Source organism: Jaculus jaculus, chromosome 8, assembly GCF_020740685.1.
Source record: "Jaculus jaculus isolate mJacJac1 chromosome 8, mJacJac1.mat.Y.cur, whole genome shotgun sequence".
NCBI lineage: Eukaryota > Metazoa > Chordata > Mammalia > Rodentia > Dipodidae > Jaculus > Jaculus jaculus.
The window spans coordinates 136,632,834-136,655,083 of NC_059109.1; positions in this window are offsets into that span (position 1 = coordinate 136,632,834).

Consider the following 22,250-nt stretch of genomic DNA (forward strand, 5'->3'; position numbering starts at 1 on the left):
AATCCTCTATCAGATATATAGCTGGCGAAGATTTTTTCCCATTCTGTAGGTTGCCTCTTTGCTTTTTACACTGTGTCCTTTGCAGTGCAAAATCTTTGTAATTTCATGAGGTCCCAGTGATTAATCTGTGGTTTTATTGCCTGAGCAATTGGGGTTGTATTAGAAAGTCTTTGCCAAGACCAATATGTTGAAGGGTTTCCCCTACTTTTTCCTCTAGCAGTTTCAGAGTTTCAGGTCTGATGTTAAGGTCTTTAATACATTTGGACTTAATTCTTGTGCATGGAGAGAGAGAAGAATCTATTTTCATCCTTCTGCAGATATATATCCAGTTTTCCCAACACCATTTGCTGAAGAGGCTGTCTTTTCTCCAATGAGTATTTTTGGCATTTTTATCGAATATCAGGTGGCTATAGCTACTTGGGCTTACATCTGGGTCCTCTATTCTGTTCCACTGATCTACATGTCTGTTTTTGTGCCAGTACCACACTGTTTTTGTTACTATGGCTCTGTAGTATAGGTTAAAATCAGGTATGGTGATACCACCAGCCTTATTTTTGTTGCTCAGTATTATTTTAGATATTCGAGGTTTTTTGTGATTCCAAATGAATTTTTGGATTGTTTTTTCTATTTCCATGAAGAATGCCTTTGGAATTTTGATAGGGATTGCATTAAATGTGTAGATTGCTTTAGGTAAGATTGCCATTTTCACAATATTGATTCTTCCAATCTAGGAACAAGGGATGTTTCTCCACTTTCTAGTGTCTTCTGCAATTTCTCACATGAGTGTTTTAAAGTTCTCATTGTAGAGATTCTTTACTTCCTTCGTCAGGTTTATTCCAAGGTACTTTTTTTTTTTTTTGATGCAATTGTGAATGGGAGTGATTCTCTGATTTCATCCTCTGTGTGTTTGTTGTTAGCATATATGAAGGCTACTGACTTCTGTGTATTTATTTTGTATCCTGCTACATGGCTGTAGGTTTTTATCAGCTCTAATAGTTTGCTAGTAGAGTCTTTAGGGTCCTTTATGTATAGAATCATGTCATCTGTAAATAATGATAACTTGATCTCTTCCTTTCCAATTTGTATCCCTTTTATGTGTGTCTCTTGCCTTATTGCTATGGCTAAGACTTCCAAAACTATATTAAATAAAAGTGGGGACAGTGGACACCCTTGTCTTGTTCCTGATTTTAGTGGAAAAGCTTCCAGTTTTTCCCCACTTAGTAATATGTTGCCTGTAGGCTTGTCATAAATAGCCTTTATTATATTGAGATATGTTCCTTCTATTCCCAGTCTCTGTAGGACTTATCATGAAGGGATGTTGGATTTTGTCAAATGTTTGCTCTGAGTCTAATGAGATGATCATGTGATTTTTGTCCTTCAACCCGATTATGTAATGTATTACATTTATAGATTTGCGTATGTTGAACCATCCCTGCATCTCTGGGATAAAGCCTACTTGGTCAGGGTGAATGATCTTTTTGATATACTCTTGTATTCTGTTTGCCAATATTTTGTTGAGAATTTTTGCATTTATGTTCATGAGGGAGATTGGTCTATAATTTTCTGTTTTTGTTCTATCTTTGCCTGGTTTTGGTATCAGGGTGATGCTGGCCTGTGATAGGTAATCTTAATTGTCAACTTGACTGAATTTTGAATCACCATGGAAACACACCTCTCCGTGTGTCTATAAGAGTGTTCCAAAGAGTTATCACTGAGGAGGAAAGAGCCACCCTGAGCCTGGGCAGTACCACCCATGGGCCATAGTCCTGGACTGAATGGAAAGAGAAAGAGTGCTGAGAAGCGGCCTTCATCTCTGCTTCCTGACTGCAGGCTTCATGTGACCAGCTGTGCCTCACTCCTGTGGCCATGCCTTCTCCTCTGCGGAGGGCTGGACCCTCAAGCTAGGTTGCTTATGTTAGGCACTTTGTCACAGCAGTGAGACCAGTAGGAAATTGGAGCTCTTATGAGATACCTCCTGATTTTATTTTGTTTTAATCTTTTAAAATTAATTCATTAATTTATTTTTGGTTTTTTGAGGTAGGGTCTCACTCAAGCCCAGGCTGACCTGGAATTCACTATGGAGTCTCAGGGTGGCCTCGAACTCACAGTGATCCTCCTACCTCTGCCTCCCGAGTGCTGGGATTAAAGGCGTGCGCCACCACGCCCAGCTTACTTTTTAATGTTTTTATTTACTTATTAGAGAAAAGAATGAGCATGGGCACATCGGGCCTCTTGGCACTGCAGGTGAACTCTGGACGCATGTGCCACCTCATGCATCTGGCTTTCTGTGGGTGCGGGGGAATGGAACCCGGGCTGTCAGGCTTCGCAAGCAGTGCTTTCAACCATGGAGCCATCTTCCCAGCTCTGTCTCCTGATTTTAAGTTTAAGCAGTGGAATAACTACCAAGAAAACAAGAATTTTCAAGCAAGACATGTGCTTTCGCCTGTGGGGTACGTTGAGTTGGAGTCTCAGGGAGTTCCCTGAGAGCTGCAAATGAACCAGCCAAAGCCGAGGGTGGGGTGGTGGCGGGGGCAGGGGAGGGGGCAGGTGGTGGTCAGGACCTTGATCTGCCAGCTGCCTCTGTAACCGCAAGTCCCCCGCCCCCCTGCCCCAGTCAGCCCGGGTCCGCCGTCACCCTCTGTCGGTCCCCGTGAGCTTGCCCCAGCCTTGTGTCACCCCCCTCGCTGGCTTTTCCTCTCTCCTCCCGCCCCAAGCTCAGCACGGGGTGTCTGCTTTCTTCTCTCCAAAGCAGGGCAAGGAGACAGCCACGACAAACATTAGGAGATCACAACCTCAGCAGTGCCCCTCAGGAGTGTGGAGCCACCATCAGACCTGGTGGGGAGTCAAGTGGAGTGGGAGGATGTGGCAGCCACAGAGGCCTCGCTGGGGGACGTCAGCTCCTACACTGCACAGACCCTGGACCCCCACTCCTGCACCCCCGCCTGGGTCTTAGCTCTAAGCCTGGCTCCACCCTGGACAGCTCTCAGGCTTGAAGCCAGGCCTGGCCTCCTCAGGAAGCCCTTCCTACCTTACCAGCCTCCGGGGTTGGGGACTGCTTCTAGGTACCCCGGGCTCTGGAGTCCTTTATGCCATCCGCATTCTTTTCACTTCCTTTCCCTGCTCCTGCCCCGTGTACCTGGGCTGTACACGCCATCTTGCACGTGGACATGGGAGCCTGTAGTGTCCATGATTCTATTCTACTCTTGGCCCTTTGGGCCACTGCCTGATTAATGCCAGCAGTACTGAAGAAGGAGAGGGCATGTGCCAGGCCCTATATTAGGTACCTCTTGCTCAGGTGCCACCCTGTCTCCAATTACTCATGAGGAGGTTGGCGGCGGTGGGGGGGGGGACAGAGACTGTCAAATGGGAAAGGAGGGCTCAGTCCAGCTCTGCTCATTCTTGAAGCTACTACACCGGTCCTGACTCTCACAGCAGAAACGAGGTGATACACAGGGCCTCATAGCAAATACCCCAGGCTTTGTGGTCTGTGCTGCATGTCACAGCTACATAATCCCCTTGCCGTCGTGTTGAAGTGGCTACACAATTAGGATCCAAAGACACTGTTGTAAGCTCTGGTGGTGGTGGGATTTGGTGTGTACAGACCTTTGTTTATGGCCTTGGCGAATGCTAGTAAACCAAGATGCCAGTGTGTTACAAGACATCCTGGTTTCAGGAGTGCAGTAATGTGAAGAAAAAAAATAAAAGACACATATTAGAATTAAGGAGACCTGCCATTTGTTGAGTGGACGGTGAATAGCTGAGCTGGGTGTGTAATGGAGGGCTCCCAGGAAACATGAACAACTGTGGATACTCTTAGAATGGTCTTCCCAGCACCCTTTGCTCATACTCAGGGCATGTAAAGAAAATGAAGCTGTGCTGGAGAGATGGTTTAGCAGTTAAGGCACTTGCATGTGAGGCCTAAGGACCCAGGTTCAATTCCCCAAGACCCACATAAGCCAGATGCACAAGGTGGCACATGCTTCTGGAGTTCATTTTCAGTGCCTGGAGGCCCTGGTGTGCCTCTTCTCTCTCTCTTATAAATAAATAAATACATAAAATATTTTTTAAAAAATAAATTGAACATTGAAGGCCCTGTCAAGCTGGACTTCTGAAGAGGTGGAGGGTGATAGTGGTCACCTGTGGTCACTGGAGCCAGCCAGGGTACTTCTCTCGTTCCCTGACAGCACTTCGGAAGGACTGAGTTGAGGGATCTCCCTGGACAGTAGAGCCATGCCCTGCGGGTTTTCTCAGAATATCCACCCTTGTTTGTCAGATGCTCCTGTTTCTAATGGTGAGGGAAAGGTGTAATGTGGGATTTCACAGTGCCTTGCATATAGTAGGCGCCCAATACCTATTGAAGCAAATCAAGTTCCCAAGTCCTTGTCTTGTGCAGTGACCATCTAAGATATCTTTCTCCTCTGAAGGGCCTGGCAGTTGTGGCTAAAAGCTAAGCAGCACCATAACCTGCTTGAAACCACATACACAATTTGTATGAATTCTGGCATATGACCAAGACATGATCTTTTTCTGTTGTATTCTCTGCAAATATTTCTGCCACTAAACTGTAAAGGCAGCACATGAATAGGAAGGAGGACCTGTGTCCCTCACTGCCTGTTTGGCTTGCGTCAGCTGGCGAGGCAGGGCCAGAGGTGGTTCATATTTATGCCAAGACTTTGTCTACAGAAATGGAATACTGAATGCACTATATTTAATCAATTAAAGTTTAAGGTGATTCTTATCTAATAAAAAAAAGAAAGAAAGAAAAGGAACTGAAGCCTCGGGAAATGAAAAATTTGCTTGTGGTCAGCCATTCCCCTTGGTTCTGACAGCAATGAGGTGTCCAGTCACTGACCTTCCACAGCAGGCCGGGTGCTGCCCCTCAGGCGAAGGAGGCAGCCACCAAGGTATAGCAAGCGTGCAGAGACCAGTCATGCCTTTCCATCCCGTCTGCGGCAGCTGGATTAGGCTCTACTGAACTCCCCTCATCACAGCTGACCAGGGAACAGGTGTCTCTAAAGCAGGCCCCTGCCCTCAGGGTGCTTAGATGGCTCTAATTGGATAAACCTCTGGGCGTGAGATCTCAGAGGCGCCAGGCCCATGCTGTGCCCATGAACACTCCTGAGATGTGTCACGTAAGGATTTTCTAGGCAGGAATGAGTCAGGGCTTCATCAGCGCTCCAAGCCAGAGCCTCGTTAATGCCTCCTATAAAGAGCCTTATTACACCGGAGTGTGCTATATTATATTCTCCACCGAGCACCAGTACGTGCACAGGCTGCTCCCTACGCCCCTGGGCCAATAAATTAGATTTAGATTACAAGGGAAGCAAGACAGCCCAGCGCATGAGGACCTGCCGCTGCGAACTGAGATGTCTTGATTTAGACAGCTAAATGGCCCGGTGCACAGGCCGGGAGGGCGCAGGCTAGCGCGCAGAAGCCTCATAACCTAGGAGAACCAATCTCACCTTGAGCAGACGGGCGGGCTAATAGGCATCTCAGATCAGATGTCATGCTCATTTCCCAAACCCAAATCATTTCCAGCTATGGGTGATCGGTCCCCATTGAGACACATGTTCTGCCTTTGATACCAAGTCCTCCTCTCCCCCCTACAACGTCTGGCCATGTAGTTTTCCCACTTAGAGCACTCATGTTTTTAAAGTGCCTCTGTGGGATGAGGAACTCGGATTCCCGGGACACGGAGACTGGGGTGGGGCCTTGGGAGGACTGCGGCCAGCAGGCAACTTACCTTGCTCAGATCCAGCCCCACAGAGACAGCTGCGGGGTGGCTGGCGGCAGGGCTCCTTGCTCAAGATTGACTCGATTGATCTGGAGTCAGGCTCGGGATTCTAGGGTCTCAACAGCTTCCCAGGCAATTGTGGGTGTCCATTATGGGCTCCTAGAGGCACTCCTTCCAGAATCTTCCACCCAGAGAGCTTCAGTGAGATTGGTTTGGGGGCCTCTATAGTTGTTTGGGTATGTGACCTCTTAGGAGGTGGTGTCTGTATTAGCTGGGGTCCTGGGAGCTCAGAATAAGCTGGCTAAGGGTACAAGAGAAGGAAGAGAGAACGTAGAACTGAGAAACTTCTAGAAAGAATCCAGAGCTCCCAGAAAAAAGTCAGGATATGAAGAAGCAAGAGGAATAAAAGGGAGAGAGTGGAGAAGGGAAGAGAGAGGAGTAAAAAGACACAGAGAGCCCCCTCCCTGCAGCCCTTCCTCCATACTGGAGAAGGAACCCTGTGACCTCTTAGCTCCACATCTTTCCTGTCCTTCGCCAGCATGTGGATAGACACACGCTGGGCTGCTCCCTGTAGCCAGTCTCTGCTGCGGGGCTGTCCCTCCCCAGGCCTCCCTGAGTGTATCAGGGACCACGCGCTGGGTTTTCTAAAACCAAGAGTCCAAGTTTTTAAATTTTCATTGTTTATGTTCTGAATCAGCTTGTTTTGTTTTTTTTTTTTATTATTTTTTTAAGTTATTTATCTGAGAGAGAGAGGCTGGGGGCGAGGGAGATAGAGAGAGAGGATGGGCACGCCAGGGCCTCCAGCCACTGCAAATGAACTCCAGACGTGTGCACCACTTTGTGCATCTGGCTTATGTGGGTCCTGGGGAATCGAATCTGGATTCTTTGGCTTCACAGGCAAGCACTTTAACTGCTAAGCCATCTCTCCAGCCCCCAGCTTGTTTGTTTTTTAGGCAGGGTTTAAATATAGTCCAGGATGGCCTTGAACTCCCGATCTTCCTTTTTCTACTTCTCCAGTGCTAGAGTGACAGGTGCGCACCACCACATCCAGTTCCTCCGTATCACCTTTGATTTTGTCTATTTTAAAAAATATATATTTTGGGCTAGAGATGGATTAGCAGTTAAGGCGCTTGTCTGTGAAAGCTAAGGGCCCAGGTTTGATTCCTCAGTACCCATGTAAGCCAGATGTACAAGGTGGCGTATGTCTGGAGTTTGTTTGCAGTGGCTAGAGGCCCTAGCATGCCCATTCTGTCTCTCTCTCAAATAAATGGATAATTAAAATATTTTAAAAATATTTCTAACTTATTTGAAAGCAGAGTGGGGGTTGAAGGGAAGTGAGTTTGCCAAGGCCTCTTGCCACTGCAGACAACCTCTAGATGCAGGCGCCTCTTTGTGCATCTGGAGAATTGAACCTGGGCCCTCAAGCTTTCCAAGCAAGTACCTTTAACTACTGAGCAATTTTTCCAACCCCTTGTCGCCTTTTAACAGTGGCAAATGGACACCACATTAGAGTTTCCATGGTGACCTTTTCCACAGTGCTAGTTCATCCTTGATGCTGTGTGACCACTGCCACTGTCCACCTTAGAATTTCCCTTCTCCACAAAGGGGAGACGCCTCTGCACCTAAAAGCTCTTGTTTGTAAGCCTGCTGGCTCAAGTTCAGTTCCCCAACATCCACATAAAACTGTACACAAGGTTGTACATGTGTCTGTGAGCCCAATGTGCCTACATCAATGGGAGGTGGAGCCAGGAGAATCCAGAAGCTCACAGGCCTAGGCTGGTACACATGAAGCTACAAAACGACAGGAGACTCTATCTCCTAAAGAAGGTGAGGGCTTGGGAGATGGCTTAGTGGTTAAGGCACTTGCCTGAGAAGCCTATGGACCCATGTCTGACTCTCCAGATCCCATGTAAGCCAGACTCACAAAGTGAGGCAAGCACAAGGCTGCACGTTCCCACTAGGTGGCATAAGCATCTGGTGTCCAATTGCAGTGGCTGACACCCTGGCACGCCAATTCTCTCTCTCTTTCTAAAATAAAAAATAAAAAATAGGAGGGGGCTGGAGAAATGGCTTAGTGGTTAAGGTGTTTGACTGCGAGGCCAAAAGACCCAGGTTGGATTCCCCAGGACCCATGTAAGCCAGATGGTGGCACATGCATCTGGAGTTCATTTACAGTGGCTGGAGGGCCTGGCGTTCTCTCTCTCTCTGCATCTCTCTTCTCTCTCTCTCTCTGTCTCTGATTGTAAATAAATAAATAAAATTTAAAAAACACTCCTCAGTATAAAAAGAAGGAGGAAAGAGAAGACAAACACACCAAGGTTGTCCTCTGCTCTCCATATGTATGCTGTGGTACATGTGCTTACCCTCCTCCCTACCCCCACACAGACATACAAATATACACTCATAAATTCAAAATAAAAATGAACACCGGAGCTGGAGAGATGGCTCAGCAATTAAGGCACTTGTCTGTAAAGCCTAGGAACCTGGGATCAATTCCCCAGTACCTACATAAAGCCAGATGCACAAAGTGGCACATGCATCTGGAGTTCATTTGCAGTAGCTAGAGGCCATGGTGGGCCCAGTCTTTCTCTCTCTATATATATCTTTTCTTCTCTCTTACTCTCTGTCTCTCTGCTTGCAAATAAATAAAAATATTTTTAAAAATAAGTACAAAAGAAAAGGGAAGCCATACCTTCCCCACTCCATCCAGCCCGGTGCCCCAGCCCGGTGCCCCACAGAGGCTGGTGCCCCAGCCCGGTGCCCCACAGAGGCTGGTGCGGCTCCCCCGGTGCCCTTCATGTCAGCTTTTGCTCTGCATCCCTCTGCTCTGGAGCAGCCATAAGTGCTTTGTTTCATTTTGGGGGGCAAATATGGTCCCACACAGGGCATGCCGTACTGTTTGTAAACATTTCATTTACCCACTCATTTGTCATCAGTCCTCAATGTCCCCCACCTTTCAGCTGGTGTGAATGCTGTTGCTGTGAACCTTGGGTATGAGCCTTGGCTTCCATCTCTTAAGAGGCCAGGCAGGAGTGCCTCCATGTCTTTTAAACTCACGCCTGTCTGCTGGGCCCGTGGGGAACTAGACAAGTGGGTGCAGGGTCCCCAGTGCTGCGGCCAGGATCTCGGCGCCTCCCGTGCTGCTGTTCTGCCCTCTCCCGCATTGGCTACTGCTCCCTTTGTGACGACGGGCAGAACTCCTGCCCAGCCAGCGAGGATCTCATTCCTAAAGGGTCCGGTACAAGATGAGCGTGGACCTTGGTGGGACTGCTGCGTCACACGCCCACATCTCCAGTTAGGGTTGGGGTGAGTGTGACCTGAACTGCGGCCTCCAATAACAGGAGAAGGTAGTAAGATAGGGGTGCTTTCCAGAGAAGGGGGTCTTGGGTGCTAGGCACAGTGTTCCCTATGTGGGGAGACCCAGGACTGGGAGGGGTGGTGGGTGTGGGCAGGGCAGAGGGGCAACATGGAGAGGTTGACATGAATCTCTTCATCCCTCAGCCCAGCGGCCTGCTGCTGCCAGCCAGGTAACCGTCCATCACCGTGGAAGCATCCGGCCTTCCTTAAGCCTCTCATGGAGAGTTCCCTGGACCGTGGCAGTGATTTCTGCTGTCTCCTCAGCTGCCAGGCTGCAGAGCCAACAGGCTGGGGCATCTAATCCAGCCCCATTTGCCTGAGCCTGAGTTCTTGGGAGTTCCTCCTGGCCTCCTGCACGACATTCTTGATTTTTCTCTTTCTAGTTCCAGCCTCACTGTTTTATGTGTCGTTTATCGTAAACCACCTCAAATCCTTTCTGGAAGCAGGCAGAGTATAAATTATAAATAGATTTAATTTAAAAAACTCAATAGGGCAGTTTCTCTGTAGGGCTCCTAGCTATCACTTTGGCTGACATTTCTCTCATTACCCCAGTAGAGGGGGAGGGGCAGAGCAGGTGGCAAGGGTTTAACCCTTGGGATACCACGACTTGGCCTGGGCTGAGGGAGGACTACTGTCCTCATGACACAGAGGGTCATTGTGGAAGAAATGGAAACTCATGTGGGCCTGGCTCCATGCCCCTCCTGGGGGCCACCCCCCCACACAGCCACCCCTTGGCATGGGGTCAGCACCTGCTGGTTCTTGGTTACTGATCTCTCAGGCCTCGTGTCTCCACAGGGCAGCGAACCAGGTCACTAAGCCCTGGAGCTATGGTGATGGTGACGCCATAGCTGTGGGCAGCATGCAGGTCAGCTGCGGGGGCGGCTTCCGGCTTTCACGAGCCCTTGGAGTCATATAGATGTAGGCTTCAAGCTACACGGGGAGCCCCTATGTGGTGCTGGGAGGAGGTTGAGGCACTGGCACGAAGTCTGCTGGTCGTCAGGGCTGCACAGGCTCAGGTGAGATGCTCAACCTCTCTGAGCTGCAGCTCGGTCACCTCACCATAACAGCAGCATCTACTAAGAGGGTGGTCGGGTGACATGCACACACAGTGCCCAGAAGTCGCTCAGGCTACTGAAAGCACATAACCCGTCTTCACTGTTGCTTCCCTCTGCAGAAACATGCCCCTTCTCAAAGGAAATCATTTTTAATATTTTTATTTATTTATTTAAGGGGGGAGAATGGGTACCCCAGGGCCTCTAGTCACTGCAAACGAACTCCAGTCACATGTGCCACCACATGTATGTGGCTTATGTGGGTTCTGGGGAGTCAAACCGGAGTCCTTAGGCTTCATAGGCAAGTGCCTTAACCACTCAGCCATCTATCCAGCCCCAGAGGACAGTCTTTCTGCAGGTTTGATTTCTTCTTCCCTGGCTTTGCCCTGGTCCCACTGGAGGCAAAGTCACAGGCTGTCCAATCTGCCCCATGTGTGCCCCGAGGACTTTCTTTGCTCTTGGCACAGCAGGTTTGGTGTGGACATGTGGCAGCCCCTGTCCTCCTGCAGGCTCCATTGCAGGCCAGGCTTATGAAAATTATTCAAAAATAAATAAGTCAGTACATAAGTGCACCCAAATAAAATCAAGAAGAATGAGGGGTGGGGAGGGAGGGCTGCTGGTTTCGGGGGGCTCACTCCAACGTGGGGACATCGAAGCTTGAGGCACTGCAGGGCAGAAAGGCGTTTGGTGGGTTCCCAGATGGAAGGTCCCACAGGGCTGGAGCAGACTGAACTGGAGGTGGAGAGGAAGATGGGAAAGTAAAAGCTGTAGGTAGGACTGAATCCTGTGGGGGTCCTTCTCAGTCTACCCTGCCTGCAGCTCCTGAGGCAGCCAACCACGAGGCGAGGCGTGGGAGAGACGGCGGTGTCGGACACTCTTTGAGGCCTCACCTCCATGAGCCCTCTGCTCATGTGGGCTGGGAGGGGGCAAGGGGCACTCTTGCTGCCGGGCTGTTCACAGCGCTAATGAATAGCAGTGGACCTATTGACGTCATTGGTTTGCGTTCCCTTGGTGCAGAAAGTTTGTACCTCATTAAATGTACATACACCTCATATTTTCCGAGGGCAGTGCGTCTCTTCCCTCCCCACCTGCCCCGAGCCAGCTTTAGAACCTCACAGTTTCCACAAACGGTGAATTGATTCATTTGCTTCTCGGCGAGATGTGCTCTGCTGCCCTCCTCGGAGATGGCAGAGCTGGAGGGCATGCGGGATAGAAGGGGTCAGCTTTCCTGCCCTCAAGAAGCCTGCTGCGAGGGTAGGGAGCAGACGCCATTAACATGAGCCCGCGGAGAGCAGTGATGGTGGAGTGGAAGATTCCGCTCCGCTCATGGCGGCTTCCAGACAGACATGCTGGTTAAGCAACAGTGGAAAGCCACCTGCCCTGCATGGCTGGTCAGAGAGCCCCTGCTGCATGTGCACAGGGCTACGCTCCGAGGGGAGGGCATGGGAGGGCAGGGTGCTCCACTCACCCTAGTTCACCCAGAGCGAGCAGCAGCCCCACACGTAAAACGCACCAGATGCTCCGTGCAGGGAGGGGCTCTCAGAGCACTGGGGTGTCCCAGGTCACATGGGGGGGGGGGAAGGGAGAGAAGAAGACTGGCATTTAGAATTCAGGCAAGGGTTTTGAACTCCAAAACCCAAAATCTCAGCAACCCTCTACCCAGGAATGCCATGCCCCCATGGTCTGTATTCAAAGCCACCAGGGTTCCCCTTGGCTCCATGATGGCAGTGTGACCTTGCATCACGTTGTCTCCAGCCCCTTGGGTCTGTGAGGACTTGCTAGGTGAGGCTGGAAGAGAATGTGGAAAATGCCCTCATCTACCATGCTCAAGTCTGCGGTGTTGGTTAGGACCTCGTGTTACCAAAGCCTGCTCCCCAAGGTCCCTGGTCAGTCCCTGAGTGTGGAGTGTTACTGGGGGGTGGGCAGGGATGTTGAGACAAGTCCCTTTTCAAACTATTGGTGTCACTGGGAAAGGATGGTCCAGGGGTACACCCTGATTCTGGCAGAAGACGTGCCACGTTCTCTATACACAGAGGCCCATCACCCTGGCACCTGGCTGTCTGCCTCTGCAAGAGCAATGCTGGGCCCCAAGAAACGTGAGTAACCCCTACCCCCACACAGCTCTCTAGATAGGGGAGTGGGTTTGGCACCAGACAATCTCACACCAGAGCTGCCTCTTCCACTCACTACTATTGAAACCTGTTCAAAAGACGATGGAATCTTCCGAGTTCCATACATATGGCCCATCCATGGCAGCCATCCACACTGCCAAGTCAGGGTCTTCTCTGCCTATCCCATGGCATATATTAGATGGTTGTTCAGTGCCTATTTGCCAGCTTTACCCCTATACCTACCTATCATCTACAACCACCTATCACCGCCCTGTCAGTTCTATCCACTGTCTATTGCTTATCCAATTTATCATCTACCTGTCTATTATCTATCATCTGCCATCTATCTATCTATCTATCTATCTATCTATCTATCTATCTATCTATCTATCTATCCATCCATCCATCCATCCATCCATCCATCCATCCATCCGGCATCTATCTACCCATCTACCACCCACCATCACCTCTCTGTCAGTTCTATCTATTGACTATTGCTTATCTATCTTATTATCTACCTATCTACCCATCATCTGTCCACCTATCTACCGTCCACCCACTATCACCTTCCTGTCAGTTTTACCAATTGTCTATCACTTATCTATCCATCGTCTATCTTGTAACTTACCTGTCTAGCTATTATATGACCATCATTCCTTTGTCCTTTATCTATCATCTATCTATAACCTATCATCTATCAATCATCAAATATATATCATCTATCAATCATCTATCATTACCAATCATATATCCATCATCTACTATCCATCTATTATTTATCTATCCATATGTCATTTATCAATATCTACCTAGCATCCATCTATCTATCCATCCATCTTCTCTGTGTGTCTTTCCTTGAAGGACACACACAACTAGGGCTTCTGCCTTCCTGGGGGTGCCATGCCTCGCAGTGGGACAGAAATACAGCTGGAAGGATCTGAGGCTACGGTACAGAGGGTGACTCTTCTTCCACAAAGATGGAGGCTGAGATGTTGTGACGCAGAGAGTGCTTCTGGGGACAGCGCAGAAGCACTGCAGACGTCTGGGCAGCCTCCGCTCTGCCTGGGTTGCTAAGCAAAGGGCTGTGACCACAATCGATTGGTCTGTAGGGACTACAGTGTTTATGCAGAGAAGCATGACCCAGTGGTCTGCAGAGCTCCTGTGTCCATAGGCCATGAGGTGCCTGGGGGCGGGGGGTGGAGGGCTGGGAACCTGGTGCAGCTACGTGAAGCGCCCAGCCTCCAGGTCGGCTCTGCTGAGCCTCCTGTCTGCAGACTACCAGGTCTAGCACTCAGTGGCCCTGCCAGGCTGGCTAATGTGGCATCCTATCCATAATCCTAATGCTTGGGAGGTGGAGGCAAGGGATTCCCGGGGTTAGCTGGCTGGCTACACTGTCATCTGAGTCTCTGTCTATAAACTCCGAGTTAGGTGAAGTGGGAAGGCTGGTGCTGCATGGATAAGCCCAGCTCATCCCAGTCTACTCTGTCCACCTCACTAGACCCTTTCTCCACCTTTGCATCCACCATGAGCACTTAGCTTGTCCCTTCCTCTGCCAGCATTCTCTCCTGCGCACACCATTGTTTTCCTAATGGGATTGGTCATGTTGTAAACTTACTGTCCATTTTCCACTGTGTGTGTGTGTGTGTGTCCTGGACCTCAGGCTGGGGGGTGGGGAGCAGCTCTGATCCTTCCACACTGTCATCTGTCACTTTGGTGTGTTGAGGTAGCCTTGGAGCCTGGCTCTGGACAACTGTGACCTTCCTTGTGGGTGGCTGGAGAGCTGTCTGTTGGCTAGGTTAGGCTCATCCTGGTTCTGGGAATGCACCTTCCAGATGTCTACAGAGTGGAGAAGGCATGGGGACCCACAGCTCCTGGCCTGGCTTCATCCCAGAAAGGGAACAGAGGTCCCCTCCTCCTGTACTCCTCCTCCTGGCCCCTCCTTTTCAACTGCTTCCTAAATCTAATGTTGACACTGTTTTGGGCTTTAAAAATTGCTCCCTAATTATTTTCAAAGAACATCTTTGGAAATGGGATGCTTAATGTCCCAGAATAACGCACAGGTGCCTTGGATAGTCTCACAACCCTGGGCACTGCACGCTCCCTAGCCATCGGGGAAGCCAGGCAGCAGCAGAGTTGCCTGGGGTCACGTGGCCTTGGAATGCTGCACGATGAATGAGCGGTGGATGGACAAAGGAAGGAATGTGGGTGACAGAAGAGCGGCTAAATTGTAGAATGATGTGAGCTCTGGCCCTGTCCGTGGCTCAGGTCACTGTGGAGAAGTAATGCTCTATGGGCTGTGTTCTCTAACATGCACGCCACAGGCCAGAGGTTCACAGGTGTTACCACAGAGTACACAGGGTGTGTGTGTGTTCTGTGGCCAGTAGTTTGGAAAATAGTGGTGCTCAGCAAAGTTAAACAGACTTCTCTTGGATAGAACATTGCAGCCTTTCACTGGCTGGGGAGGCAGCTCACTTGCAGAGCGCTGTCCTGAATGTATCAGGCTCTGTCTAGCTGACCAGCTGGTCTCTGGGAACCCCCGGCTGTGCCTCCTGAGCAGCAGGATGACAGGCAGGATGCCATGCCCACCCTACATTTTCATGGACGCTGGGATGGAAACTCAGGACCTAGTGCTTGCTGCATAGCAAGTGCTTGATATGTTGAGCCATCTCCTCAGCCCTATTCATCTGCCTGCCTTTGTAAATAAAGTTTTATTGGCACACCAGCATGCCTTTTCATTTACATTCTCCTGAGCTTGTCTTGCTACAGTGACAGTTGAGTAGGTCTCAACAGAGCCCCTTCCCTCCCCCAGCTCACAAAGCCAATGAGTTTACTATGTGGTCCAGGGCAGCACAAGTGTTGGATGACGTCCAAATGGTGCTTGCTTAGGACATGACATCTGTCATGGCGTTATCACCATTGTCACTGCCCAACATGGCCTCTGGCTGTTCAGCAAAGTCCCAGACACGTTGAGAGCATGGGATAGATCAGGAAGCAGGGAGAGGTGTGGTCATCAGCGAGCGTGGCCTTTCTGGGAATGTGGGTTGAGCGTTACTCCTAAGGCTCCTGTGTGTGGCCAGAGGTCTGATACGCACAGAAGAGTGGATTAGACCCCCAAACCCTGAAACAGAGTCTACTGTGGATGCTTCAAAATAGCCAAACACCTGATAGACTAGAGGTGGCTTGGGAAAGAAATTTGACCGGCGGCTGGCCTAGTTATCAGAGAAGTCTGTTTGAAGTCTGCTCACCAGAGAGACGCTAGAGCAGGAGACTTCACTTCTTTTCCCTTCTACATAAGCAAAATAAACCTGGACACAAAAGCACCCAAAATAAAGGCTACATTTCCCAATATTCCTTGCAGTTTGACATGGTCATGTGTAGACCTGGACCCAAGTAATGGAAACATGACTGAGCCATTTCCATACTGTGCTATCAAAGGAAAGGGGCAAGCCCACTCCTTGTTCCTCTGTTCCTTCCCATTTACTGGAGTACAGATGTAATGGCAGCCACTTTTTTTTTAAATCTTGATTTGAAAGCTGTGTGCATGGGATACAGGGCAGTGAGGTAGAAGAGCCTGGGGTGTCCGATGACAGTGGAAATGCCCTAGCCGCCCATAAAGTGAGAGCATTGTGGGAGAAATAGATTTCTGAGTTGATAAAGCTACAGTTATTTTGGGTCTTTTTCTTTTCTGTAGCAGCCAAAGCTATGAAAGACAGCCCACAGACCCTCCACATAAGCACTCAACCTAAATTAAAACAGTTGTGACCGGGCGTGGTGGCGCACGCCTTTAATCCCAGCACTCAGGAGGCAGAGGTAGGAGGATTGCTGAAAGTTCAAGGAGACTACATAGTGAATTCCAGGTCAGCCTGGGCTAGAGAGAGACCCTACCTCAGGAGAAAAAAAAAGAAAAAGAAACCTAAAACAACTGTGTACACAAATGGGCTCCCTGGCTTCTACCACTTGAGAATTCTGGGGCCTTCTCTGACCAGCAGGGAGGAGCCCTTCCCTGTCATGCCTGCCCCCAGCTCCCTGCCGTGGCTGGGATGGGGAAGGGACCGAGGGGAAGGTGCCCCGATCCTTGTCCATGAAGGGCAGCCCTGACCTCTGTCTTGCTCTGCCCCTCCCCTGGAATGAAGTCTGTGAGGAGCGTTGGGGCAGCCATGTGAGGAGCCACCGGGAACCCAACACTGGGAAGGACTGCAGATGGGCCTAGCAGAGTGTCCGCAGAAGAACTCGCAAGGCTCATCTGCTCCCCAGGGGGAGGGCGGCGGGTGGGGTGGACTTGCTGTGATCTGGACCTCCCTCTCAGCCTGTTCCCAGAAAATCACAGGAGCTCTGCCAGCAAGGGGCCTGCGGCCGAGGCCCCTTGAATGTAATCAGCCTTAATAACTTAATAGGCTGGAGCTGGGCCCTCCTCCTACAGCCTAGCATCTTCGCCCACCGCGGCACGGCTGGCCTGACGAGCCGCCCTCCCATCCTGCCCTCCCCATGCCAATTAGCTCTGCTCTCAGGGACGCCTCTGCTGCTTCAGGCTTCAGGGCTGCCTGTCGTCCCCCAAGCCTCCCAGCACCCGCTCCTGAGTGCAAAAGACAAAAGGCTGTGCTCCCAACACAAGTGTTGACGATGCATCGGAGCAATGGGAGAAAGCACCCACTGGGTGCTGAGAGCTGTGGCAAGCAGGCAGGACCGCCGCCAGGCTGCGGACTCAGTGCCCAGCACCGCATGCTGGATTAAGCGTGCCGCACAGCTGAAAATGGAGGCTGGAGCTGAAAAGCGAATGTTCAGATCTCCTCGAGGGTGACCTCCAAGTTTCCACGGGCTTCTAACTCCTCGGTCATAACTCAAGTGTGTTGGCTTGGAGACCATGGCATGGTGGCTGGAATTTCATGAGTCCGTGGTTCTTCCAGGCAGCCATGGTCCCATTCTGGAGCCAGCACACTGACATGTTTCCCTAATGGGGTGGAAACCCGTGTTTCCATTTGTCTGGGCAGAGAACCACCTCTGAGCTCATCTTCCTAGATCTCCATCCCTGTGGGCAGGAGAGGGAGGGCGGGAGGGCCTGTCACAGAGTCAGCCAACAGAGGCCACATCCTCAGAAAGAGCTTGCTTTCGGGAGACAGGGCAAAGGTCTGTGAGGTGATCGTGGTGTGTCTGGTGTGTGCACGTGTGTGCAGAAGCCAGAGCAGGACACTGGTGTTCGCCTCGATTGCTCTTCTACATTTTTCCATGACACAGAGGCTCTCATTCAACCTGGAACTGCCCCCCCCACCCAACCTTTTTCAGTCAAACTGACTAACCAGCAAGGCTCAGAGATTCTCATGTCTCCCTCACAACGGGAATTACAGGCCTGCACGACCACACCAGCTTTTTACACGGGTGTGGGAATCAAACTCAGGCCTTTGTCAAATCCACTTAGTCACCAAGCTATCATCCCGGCCTCCTTTCCAGTGATCTTGGCAGGACCAACGTTAAGCAATGGGCCACCTATCTTCTGTCAGTCTATCTATCTATTCATTCATTCATTCATTCGTTTGTTCACTCAAACAACTACCTCCCTCAGCTAGTCTACTGTCTTGATTACTCAGAAGCATCTAAAACTTCTCATATAATACATAAAAATAAAAATTTGTCCCCCCCACCATCTCAGGTGACCTCAAAACCGACTCCCAGTCATGCCAGATGTGAGCAGGCCCCTCTCCTGCAGAAGTGGCACCCAGCGCAACACTTTTCCAAACCCACAGGATAGGGCAGGAGCGATGGGGGACATTTCTCGGAAGCCTGGACTTCATTTTGTTCTTCCTGTGGCCCATCTCATGTGCTGGCTCTGATGAAGCCCAGAGACCCTGGGGCCAGAGACCATCCCCTCCTCTCCCCTCTCCTCCCCTTCCCTCCCCTCCCCTTCTCCCATCTCTCTCTTTCTCCTTCCCATTAAGACGTGAGCTCCATAAAGGTCAGAACCCCTATTTGTCTTGTGTATTCGTTTCCCACTGCTGCTGAAACGAATTACCACAGCCCGGGTGGCTTATGATTGTCACGGAGTCAGAAGCTTCTGAAACCGGTGTGTCTGCTGCCCGCCCCCAGCTCTGAAGGAAAACGCTGTTCATTCCAGTTTCTTCCGGCTTTAGGTGGGCTTAGCCTGCAGCTGCACCCCGCCAGCCTCCACCCCCTTCACTGTTTCCCCTCTTCTGGGATTTTAAGGACATCTGTCATTAGGTTTAGGGCTCACTGAGCTAGCCAGGATGGTCTCATCTCAAGATTCTTAATTAGAGCTGCAAAAATCCTTTCCCAAATAAAGTCGTAATCACGGGTCTCTGGGGATGGGTCATTTGGGGGTTGCCATTCAGCCCAGTGCATGTTGTTCTCCAGGTATCTTATCCTTGGCCTCTAGCATTTCCAGGCATTCTGGTAGCATGTCATATGTGTGAATGGATGGATGAGCAAATCCATCCATTAGTTTAGTGGCTTTTAGCGCCCAGCAGAATTTCCCAAGGGCTGCTTTTTTTTTTTTTTTTTCCCCCAAGGTAGGGTCTCACTCTAGCCCAGGATGACCTGAAATTCACAATGTAGTCTCAGGGTGGCCTCGAACTCACAGTGATCCTCCTACCTCTGCCTCCCAAGTGCTGGGATTAAAGGCATGCGCAACCACGCCCGGTTTTCCCAACCCCCTTCCCCAAGGGCTTCTTCAAACATACTGCTGGGTGGATCCTGCTCAGAGCTTCTGGCCCAGGGGTCTAGGCTAAGGCCCAGGAATTCCCCCAGGCACCAGGCTTTTAGGTGAACTTCTGGGGCCACTTTTCCAGCGTGTTGGCCTCAGGAGGTCTCTCCTCCATCCAGGCGCGAGCAGGACCTGACTTGGCATGAAGCTATCCTCCCCACGTGGCATCCAGCTCTCCCAGGTGTTCCTGGTTCTTCTCTTTTGGGGAAGAACCCAATTAATCAGCTACTCTTCACCACAAGCGTGGTGCCTCTGTGCTCCCGGGGGAACTGCTGAAGACGGCGGACTGGAGAAGCCAGGCTGCAGCTCCAGGCTGGAGCCCAGCCCGGCTGATGGGACCCAGCGGGGGGTGGAGGCCTGGTGGCTTCCCGAGTTTATCAAATCCTACCTCCAAGGACACCTGAGGGCTGTTCAATCCAAGATTGAGTCAAGATTCATTCCCCCAAAGTTTCTGGGGCATGTCTTCTGGATGTACAAAGAGAAGACCTTGAACATATCACCATAACGATGGGGTTTTAGGTCTGGGGCCGTCTGCTTGCCGCACACGCGTGAGTACTTGAGTTTGCCTCCTGAAGCCACATCAAGCCGGACTCTGTCGCGGGCACCATAATCTCAGCGCCCCTAAGGTAACCTCCCCGGGAAGCTCTCAAGCCAGTCAGCTTGCTGAATGTGTTGGTGGACAGTGAGAGCTTCTGCTTCAAACAAGCTGGAAAGTGAGGACACACCCAGGGTTCTCCTCTAACCACCACATGTGTGCCACAGTGCTGTGCACCTCCATGTATGCAGGCATGCGTGCACACACGCGCGCGCGCGCACACACACACACACACACCTGATTTTTTTTTTTTTTTTTTAGTTAAGTGTGGTGGCACATGCCAGTAATTCTAGCACTGGGGAGACTGAGACAGAAGAATTGAGAGTTCAAGGCCAGCCTAGCCTACATTGCCTGTTCCAAAAAATGTTTTTGTTGCTGTTCATAAAGACATGGGGTTGGCAGGAATCTTAGCACTTACCATGCTGGACTTCAGTTCACCAACACCATCTTCAGCCTAGCCCCTCCTTGCCTTCTCTTTCTGCTTTTCCTCATTTCCATCTCTCTTGCCCGCCTTCTTTCTTCCCTCCTCTCCTCTCCCTACATCTCTTCCCTCTTTTTCTCGCTCTTCCTTCCTTCCCTTTTTTCTTTTTCCCCTCTTTTCCTCCCCCTTCCCTTTTTCAACCAGCTCAGCTGACATATGATTCACACACTACACTGCTTACCTATTCTAAATTGTACAATTCTGTGGCGCTCAACAGATTTGCAGATGTATGCAAACAGCGCCATGAATTTTAACACATTTTCAGCACCTCCAAAAGAAACCCTATGAAAGCTGAGGAGACGCTGACTACACAGCCATGAGAACCTCAGTTCTCAGGCCCACAGCCTCTCGTCTTCCTGTAATCTTTGCATATCTCCCTTGATATCTACACGATATCAGACCCTGTTGCAGTCAGGTTCGCATTGCTGGCAGAAATCACCCAACCAAGAGCAGCTTTTGGGATAAAAGGGTTTATTTTGGCTTATGGGCTTAAGGGGAAGCTCCATGATGGCAGGAAAAACGATGGTATAAGCAGAGGGTGGACATCACCCCCAGATCAACATCAGATGGACAATAGCAACAGGAGAGTATGCCAAACACTGGTAAGGGGACATTGGCTATAACACCCATAAGCCTGCCCCCAACAATACACTGCCTTCAAGTGGTATTAATTCCCAAATCTCCATCAGCTAGGAACCAAGCATCAGAACACCAAAGTTTATGGGGGACACCTGAAACAAACCACCACAGACCCCCTACCTCATACTACCTGCAAAGTCAATTCAAGATTAAGGGTCAAAATGCAAAAACTGGAATGGTAAAACTCTTAAAACATAGGAGCAAATCTCTGTATTCTTGGCTTGGCAAAGGATTTTTAGACAAAATTACAAAATAAAAAAAGTAGATAAATTGGATTCTTCAACATTTAAAAACCTGCAATCAAGGTGGGCGTGGTCACCTGCAGTCGGTGCTCAGGAGGCTGAAGCAGGAGAACCACAGCTTTGAGACCAGCCTGGGGACGTAATTAGGTCATTCCTCACAAAACAAATAAGAACATTGTCACTATCCTTCAAAGGGTATTCATCAAGAAATTGAAGAGACAGCTAGTGGGATGAGAGAAAATGTTTACATATCAACAAACTGGTAAACAACTTGACAAAGAACTCTCACAGCTCAATCATGAAAAGAAACCCCGATTCAAAATCTGCAAATGGCCTAAATGCTGTGTCACCTTGGAAGACAGACTATGGCCAGTACACACATGAAGAGATGGTCACCATTGTCTCCGAGAAATGCCCGTCAGAACATCACAGGCACTCCAGTGGCTCAGTCAGAACAGCCAGTTCTGATCCCCGTTCACAAGATGGTACCACCCATTCCTCGAGGCTGTGGGCATGATAGAACCCCCGGGCCACTGCTGGGAAGCGCTGAAAACGGAGTGTTGTTCTCCACGGCCGTCTATCGGGTCCTCGTGTGACTAAACATGGTCACCACATGCACCGGCCATTCCAGCTGCAGGTGTATACTCAAGAAATGAAATCTGTGATCAAACCAAACCTTGAACCCCAATATTTGCAGCAACATTATCCCCAGCAGCCGTAAACAACCCAAGTTTCCACCAGCTGGCAAATGGGTGAGCCAAATGTAATCCAACCAAACTGTAGAGTCTTCACTCATTAGTCACAGGGAGAGACAAGGTGCTGGCCCCTGCCCCAATACGATGGACCCCAGAAACAGTGCGTGGAGGGAAGGAAGCCAGACACGGCATGAAGCAACGTTGTGTCAGTAGCTGGCCGGGAGAGGAAAGGGGCAGAGACGACAGGAAGGTGGGCTGGGGAGGTGTGGCAGCTCAGCGCTATGGGCTTCTCAGTTGACTTGGCAGAGTGCATCTCTGCCCATTGCCTGCTCTCTCTTAGTCACAGCAGTGTCCATGGAGCTGCGCCCATAATTTACTGGGGATCATGGCTTATTTCCAGGCTGAGCAATTACCAATAGGGTTTTATAACCATCCCTGTGTGGAATGGATAATCTTTTTTTTTTTTTTTTTTTTTTTAAGGTAGGGTCTCAGTCTATCCCAGGCTGATTTGGAACTCACTCTGTAGTACCAGGCTGGCCTTGAACTCAGGGCAATCCTCCTACATCTGCCTCCTTAGTGCTGGGATCAAAGGCGTACCTCTTGACATAGCTGTGAGGGTGTTTCCAGAGAGC